Consider the following 7,790-nt stretch of genomic DNA (forward strand, 5'->3'; position numbering starts at 1 on the left):
GACCCTCGTCTTCATGTTCATCTTCATCTGAAGACCATGATCTTCATCTTGATCTGAAGACCAGGACTCTCATCTTCATCTGAAGACCAGGACTCTCATCTTCATCTGAATACCAGGACCTTCATCTTCACTTGAACACCAAGACTCTTGTCTTCATCTTCATGTGAACACCAGGACTCCCGTCTTCATCTGAAGACCAGGACTCTCGTCTTCATCTTCATCTGAACACCAGGACCCTCGTCTTCATCTTCATCTGAATACCAGGACCTTCATCTTCACTTGAACACCAAGACTCTTGTCTTCATCTGAACACCAGGACCCTCGTCTTCATCTGAAGACCAGGACTCTCGTCTTCATCTTCACCTGAACACCAGGACCCTCGTCTTCCTTTTCGTCTTCATTTGAAGACCAGGACCCTCATCTTGATCTGCAGACCAGGACTCTCATCTTCATCTGAAGACCAGGACTCTCATCTTCATCTGCAGACCAGGACACTCATCTTCATCTGAAGACCAGGACCCTCGTCTTCATCTGAATACCAGGACCTTCATCTTCACTTGAACACCAAGACTCTTGTCTTCATCTTCATCTGAACACCAGGACTCTCGTCTTCATCTGCAGACCAGGACACTCATCTTCATCTGAAGACCAGGACCCTCGTCTTTCTCTGAATAACAGGACCTTCATCTTCACTTGAACACCAAGACTCTTGTCTTCCTGTTCATCTTCATCTGAACACCAGGATCCTCATCTTCATCTGAATACCAGGACCTTCATCTTCACTTGAACACCAAGACTCTTGTCTTCATCTTCATCTGAACTCCAGGACTCTCGTCTTCATGTTCATCTTCATCTGAAGACCAGGACTCTCGTCTTCATCTTCATCTGAACACCAGGACCCTCGTCTTCATGTTCATCTGAAGACCATGATCTTCATCTTGATCTGAAGACCAGGACTCTCATCTTCATCTGAATACCAGGACCTTCATCTTCACTTGTACACCAAGACTCTTGTCTTCATCTGAACACCAGGACCCTCGTCTTCATCAGAAGACCAGGACTCTCATCTTCATCTTCATCCAAAGACCAGGACCCTCGTCTTCATCTGAATACCAGGACCTTCATCTTCACTTGAACACCAAGACTCTTGTCTTCATCTGAACACAAGGACTCTTGTCTTCCTGTTCATCTTCATCTGCAGACCAGGACACTCATCTTCATCTTCACCTGAAGACCAGGACCCTCGTCTTCATCTGAACACCAGCACCTTCATCTTCACTTGAACACCAAGACTCTTGTCTTCATCTTCATCTGAACACCAGGACTCTCGTCTTCATGTTTATCTTCATCTGAAGACCAGGATCTTCATCCAAAGACCAGGACTCTCATCTTCATCCAAAGACCAGGACCCTCGTCTTCATCTGAATACCAGGACCTTCATCTTCACTTGAACACTAAGACTCTTGTCTTCATTTTCATCTGAACACCAGTACTCTTGTCTTCCTGTTCATCTTCATCTGAAGACCAGGATCCTCATCTTCATCTGAATACCAGGACCTTCATCTTCACTTGACCACCAAGACTCTTGTCTTCATCTTCATCTGAACACCAGGACTCTCGTCTTCATCTGAAGACCAGGACTCTCGTCTTCATCTTCATCTTCATCTGAAAACCAGGACCCTCGTCTTCATCTTCATCTAAATACCAGGACTCTCATCTTCATCTGAAGACCAGGACCCTCGTCTTCATCTGAATACCAGGACCTTCATCTTCACTTGAACACCAAGACTCTTGTCTTCATCTAAACACCAGGACCCTCGTCTTCATCTGAAGACCAGGACTCTCGTCTTCATCTTCACCTGAACACCAGGACCCTCGTCTTCCAGTTCATCTTCATCTGAAGACCAGCATCCTCATCTTCATCTGAAGACCAGGACGCTCATCTTCATCTGAATACCAGGACCTTCATCTTCACTTGAACACCAAGACTCTTGTCTTCATCTGAACACCAGGACTCTCGTCTTCACTTGAACACCAAGACTCTTGTCTTCATCTTCATCTGAACACCAGGACTCTCGTCTTCATCTGAACACCAGGACCCTCGTCTTCATCTGAATACCAGGACCTTCATCTTCACCTGAACACCAAGACTCTCGTCTTCATGTTCATCTTCATCTGAATACCAGGATCTTCATCTTCATCCAAAGACCAGGACTCTCATCTTCATCTGAAGACCAGGACTCTCGTCTTCATCTTCATCTGAACACCAGGACCCTCGTCTTCATCTTCATCTGAATACCAGGACCTTCTTCTTCACTTGAACACCAAGACTCTTGTCTTCATCTTCATCTGAACACCAGGAGTCTTGTCTTCCTCCGAAGACCAGGACTCTCGTCTTCATCTTCACCTGAACACCAGGACCCTCGTCTTCATGTTCATCTTCATCTCAAGACCATGATCTTCATCTTGTTCTGAAGACCAGGACTCTCGTCTTCATCTGAAGACCAGGACTCTCGTCTTCATCTGAACACCAGGACCCTCGTCTTCATCTGAATACCAGGACCTTCATCTTCACCTGAACACCAAGACTCTCGTCTTCATGTTCATCTTCATCTGATAACCAGAATCTTCATCTTCATCCAAAGACCAGGACTATCATCTTCATCTGAAGACCGGGACTCTCATCTTCATCTTCATCCAAAGACCAGGACCCTCGTCTTCATCTGAATACCAGGACCTTCATCTTCACTTGAACTCCAAGACTCTTGTCTTCATCTTCATCTGAACACCAGGACTCTCGTCTTCATTTGAAGACCAAGATCTTCATCTGAAGACCAGGACTCTCATCTTCATCTGAAGACCTTGACTCTCATCTTCATCTGAAGACCAGCACTCTCATCTTCATCTTAAGACCAGGACCCTCATCTTCATCTGAATACCAGGACCTTCATCTTCACTTGAACACCAAGACTCTTGTCTTCATCTTCATCTGAACACCAGGACCCTCGTCTTCATCAGAAGACCAGGACTCTCGTCTTCATCTTCATCTGAACACCGGGACGTGGTCTTCATCTTCATCTGAATACCAGGACCTTCATCTTCACTTGAACACCAAGACTCTTGTCTTCATCTTCATCTGAACACCAGGACCCTCGTCTTCATCTTCATCTGCATACCAGGACCTTCATCTTCACTTGAACACCAAGACTCTTGTCTTTATCCGAACACCAAGATCCTCATCTTCATCAGAAGACCAGGACTCTCGTCTTCATCTTCATCTCAATACCAGGACCTTCATCTTCACCTGAACACCAAGACTCTCGTCTTCATGTTCATCTTCATCTGAAGACCAGGATCTTGATTTTCATCTGAAGACCAGGACCCTCGTCTTCATCTGAATACCAGGACCTTCATCTTCACTTGTACACCGAGACTCTTGTCTTCATCTGAACACCAGTACCCTTGTCTTCATCCGAAGACCATGACTCTCGTCTTCATCTTCACCTGAACACCAGCACTCTCGTCTTCCTGTTCATCTTGATCTGAAGACCAGGATCCTCATCTTCATCTGAAGACCAGGACTCTCATCTTCATCTGAGTCCCAGGACCTTCATCTTCACTTGAACACCAAGACTCTTGTCTTCATCTTCATCTGAACAAGAGCACTCTCGTCTTCATCTAAAGACCAGGACTCTCATCTTCATCCAAAGACCAGGACCCTCGTCTTCATCTGAATACCAGGACCTTCATCTTTACTTGAACACCAAGACTCGTCTTCTTCTTCATCTGAACACCAGGACTCTCGTCTTCATCTGAACACCAGGACCCTCGTCTTCATCTTCATCTGAATACCAGGACCTTCATCTTCACTTGAACACCAAGACTCTTGTCTTCACCTTCATCTGAAGACCAGGACTCTTGTCTTCCTCTGAAGACCAGAACTCTCGTCTTCATCTTCATCTGAACACCAGGACCCTCGTCTTCATGTTCATCTTCATCTGAAGACCATGATCTTCATCTTGATCTGAAGACCAGGACTCTCATATTCATCTGAAGACCAGGACTCTCATCTTCTTCTTCATCTGCAGACCAGGACACTCATCTTCATCTTCATCTGAAGACCAGGACCCTCGTCTTCATCTGAATACCAGGACCTTCATCTTCACTTGAACACCAAGACTCTTGTCTTCCTCTTCATCTGAATACCAGGACTCTCGTCTTCATCTGAAGACAAGGACTCTCGTCTTCATCTTCATCTGAACACCAGGACCCTCGTCTTCATCTTCATCTGAATACCAGGACCTTCATCCTCACCTGAACACCAAGACTCTCGTCTTCATGTTCATCTTCATCTGAAGACCAGGATCTTCATCTTCATCCAAAGACCAGGACTCTCATCTTCATCTGAAGACCGGGACTCTCATCTTCATCTTCATCCAAAGAGCAGGACCCTCGTCTTCATCTGAATACCAGGACCTTCATCTTCACTTGAACACCAAGACTCTTGTCTTCATCTTCATCTGAACACCAAGACCCTCGTCTTCATCTGAAGACCAGGACTCTCGTCTTCATCTTCACCTGAACACCAGGACTCTCGTCTTCCTGTTCATCTTCATCTGAAGACCAGGACTCTCATCTTCATCTGAATACCAGGACCTTCATCTTCACTTGAACACCAAGACTCTTGTCTTCATCTGAACACCAGGACTCTTGTCTACATCTGAAGACCAGGACTCTCGTCTTCATCTGAACACCAGGACCCTCGTCTTCATGTTCATCTTCATCTGAAGACCAGGATCTTCATCTTCATCTGAAGACCAGGACTCTCATCTTTATCTGAAGACCAGGACTCTCATCTTCATCTGAAGACCAGGACTCTCACCTTCATCTTCATCTTAAGACCAGGACCCTCGTCTTCATCTGAATACCAGGACCTTCATCTTCACTTTAACACCAAGACTCTTGTCTTCATCTTCATCTGACCACCAGGACTCTCGTCTTCATCTAAAGACCAGGACTCTCGTCTTCATCTTCATCTGAACACCAGGACCCTCGTCTTCATCTTCATCTGAATACCAGGACCTTCATCTTCACCTGAACACCAAGACTTTCGTCTTCATGTTCATCTTCATCTGAATAGCAGGACCTTCATCTTCACCTGAAGACCAGGACTCTCATCTTCATCTGAAGACCAGTACCCTTGTCTTCATCTGAATACCAGGACCTTCATCTTCACTTGTACACCAAGACTCTTGTCTTCATTTTCATCTGAACACCAGGACTCTCGTCTTCATCTGAAGACCAGGACTCTCGTCTTCATCTTCATCTGAACACCAGGACCCTCGTCTTCATCTTCATCTGAATACCAGGACCTTCATCTTCACTTGAACACCAAGACTCTCGTCTTCATCTTCATCTGAACACCAGGACTCTTGTCTTCCTCTGAACACCAGGACCCTCGTCTTCATGTTCATCTTCATCTGAAGACCATGATCTTCATCTTGATCTGAAGACCAGGACTCTCATCTTCATCTGAAGACCAGGACTCTCATCTTCTTCTTCATCTGCAGACCAGGACACTCATCTTCATGTGAAGACCAGGACTCTCATCTTCATCTGAATACCAGGACCTTCACCTTCACTTGAACACCAAGACTCTTGTCTTCATCTTCCTCTGAACACCAGGACTCTCGTCTTCATCTGAAGACCAGGACTCTTGTCTTCATCTTCATCTGAACACCAGGACCCTCGTCTTCATCTTTATCTGAATACCAGGACCTCCATCTTCACTTGAACACCAAGACTCTTGTCTTCATCTTCATCTGAACACCAGGAGTCTTGTCTTCCTCCGAAGACCAGGACTCTCGTCTTCATCTTCATCTGAACACCAGGACCCTCGTCTTCATGTTCATCTTCATCTCAAGACCATGATCTTCATCTTGTTCTGAAGACCAGGACCCTCATCTTCATCAGATGACCAGGACTCTCGTCTTCATCTTCATCTGAACACCAGGACCCTCGTCTTCATCTCAGTACCAGGACCTTCATCTTCACCTGAACAACAAGACTCTCGTCTTCATGTTCATCTTCATCTGAAGACCAGGATCTTGATTTTCCTCTGAAGACCAAGACCCTCGTCTTCATCTGAATACCAGGACCTTCATCTTCACTTGTACACCGAGACTCTTGTCTTCATCTGAACACCAGGACCCTCGTCTTCATCTTCCCCTGAACACCAGGACTCTCGTCTTCCTGTTCATCTTCATCTGAAGACCAGGACTCTCATCTTCATCTGAATACCAGGACCTTCATCTTCACTTGAACACCAAGACTCTTGTCTTCATCTTCATCTGAACACCAGGACCCTCATCTTCATCAGAAGACCAGGACTCTCGTCTTCATCTTCATCTGAACACCAGGACCCTCGTCTTCATCTTCATCTGAATACCAGGACCTTCATCTTCACTTGAACACCAAGATTCTCGTCTTCATCTTCATCTGAACACCAGGACCCTTGTCTTCATCTTCATCTGAATATAAGGACCTTCATCTGAAGACCAGGACTCTCATATTCATCTGAAGACCAGGACCCTCGTCTTCATCTGAATACCAGGACCTTTATCTTCACTTGAACACCAAGACTCTCATCTTCATCTGAACAGGACCCTCGTGTTCATCTGAATACCAGAATCAACTTGATCTTCATCTGAATACCAGGACCCTCGTCTTCATCTACATCTGAACACCACTACCCTCGTCTTCATCTGAATAGCAGGACCCTCATCTTCATCTGAACACCACGACCCTCGTCTTCATCTTCATCTCACTGCCTAATAATCAAAACCGTGCAATACCTCTGATATGTGCAATAATGTTATTTGTTCGAACCAGTACTTGTCTATTTTGGTTTGTTTTTATTTTTTTTCCTTAAATGTTTGCACTGTCTTTACTACAACTTGAAACCCATTGATTTTTAACGTCGTAAAAATATTCACAAAAAATTAACCATGGTTAATGTCATCATATAAATACAAGATAAATAAATAAAATGCTCCAATTGACATCTTATAACATTAAAAGATGGCATAAGCCTTTATGTGCATTATGTCTAATTGAAAAGCACAGGAATAATTACAAAATCTAAAAGAACTAAAACGTATTCAGTGTTCTGTTCAAAGTGGTGTCCTGATACATCTGACACTTTACAAAGGTGCTCAAGTGAGATGTATCAAGTGAGGTGCAAAGGTGGTACAAAGTCAAGCCAGCGTTTGACTTTGTAAAATGTGGTGTTTTAATTAAAGTGCCATAAAAAAGTGCTTTTGATGTCGCAAAAAGAGTGGTGTAATTGAAAAACTGTCAACAAAAAAAAATCTAAAAAGAAAAATTAAGAAATTCAGAAAAAATTGTACTGCTTCCGGTTTTGCTGATTTAAAAAGCAAAGTCTTGATTGGCCCTGCATGCAAGCCATAGGTGAATTATGGTACTGATTGCTTTCCATAACAACAAGCAGAAGAGATAATAATCATCATCATACTGCCATAATGAATAGGTATTCAGCTTTTGATGTCATTAACAGCAGCATCATGTCAGCTTTTGACTTTGTAAAATGTGGTGTAATTGAACTGCCATAAAAACTGCCTTCAGGCCAGTTTTGCCATTAATGGAGTAATTGAAACATATATATATATATATATATATATATATATATATATATATATATATATATATATATATATATATATATATATATAATTAAGAAAAAAGTGCTATTAAAGGTTTTGCTAGCTTAA

Source organism: Amphiprion ocellaris, chromosome 23 (genome assembly GCF_022539595.1).
Source record: "Amphiprion ocellaris isolate individual 3 ecotype Okinawa chromosome 23, ASM2253959v1, whole genome shotgun sequence".
NCBI lineage: Eukaryota > Metazoa > Chordata > Actinopteri > Pomacentridae > Amphiprion > Amphiprion ocellaris.